This window comes from Cryptotermes secundus, unplaced genomic scaffold, assembly GCF_002891405.2.
Source record: "Cryptotermes secundus unplaced genomic scaffold, Csec_1.0 scaffold188, whole genome shotgun sequence".
Classification (NCBI taxonomy): Eukaryota; Metazoa; Arthropoda; class Insecta; order Blattodea; family Kalotermitidae; genus Cryptotermes; species Cryptotermes secundus.
Window position 1 is genome coordinate 512,173 of NW_019738872.1, and position 534 is coordinate 512,706.

At 42.9% G+C, this 534-nt stretch overlaps 1 long non-coding RNA gene across 1 annotated transcript in view; it reads right to left on the bottom strand.

Annotated features, from left to right (window-relative positions):
• Nucleotides 1-6: 6 nt before the first annotated feature.
• Nucleotides 7-534, bottom strand: part of LOC111871083 — a 10,369-nt gene continuing 9,841 nt past the window's right edge. The window contains exon 3 of the long non-coding RNA XR_002843974.1: nucleotides 7-114. This is a non-coding gene — a long non-coding RNA (uncharacterized LOC111871083). The remainder of the gene's footprint in view (nucleotides 115-534) is intronic.

Below are 534 nucleotides of genomic sequence, written 5' to 3' on the forward strand. Positions count from 1 at the left end.
AGGAGCACTGATGTCTTTTTTTCTGCATGGGTTCGTTTATGACGCTCAAGAATATGTTGTGTACTGAATGCTTTCTTGCAAGTATGACACTCATGGCCTTCCCCTTTATGGAATCTGAAATGCATGGAAAGACCATCCTTATATTTGAAGGTTCTTCTACACACGAAGCAGTGATATGGTTTGTCANGTTAAGCACAACACACACACAGAGTAAAAAAAAACTACCTTCCGTCAGCACGCCAGGGTCGACACCTGTCGGCACTGTCCTTCCTGCAGTGCTCCCTTTCCCTTGCTGCCTCGCGTGTAGCTTCCTATGTGCGCATGCGCACAGTCAACAAACNACATATATATGTTTCATATATGAGAAACATATGCACTGAGAGCGTGTACATGTAGTACAGACAAGCAGCGGCACCCACACAAGAAGACTACATTAAATAACACCTGTACAGTGTGAAAACAAGAACTAGCCGCTCCAGCACTTAGACATAGGGCGAGTAACCCTAAGAATTCTAAATTTTAAATTTAAAATTT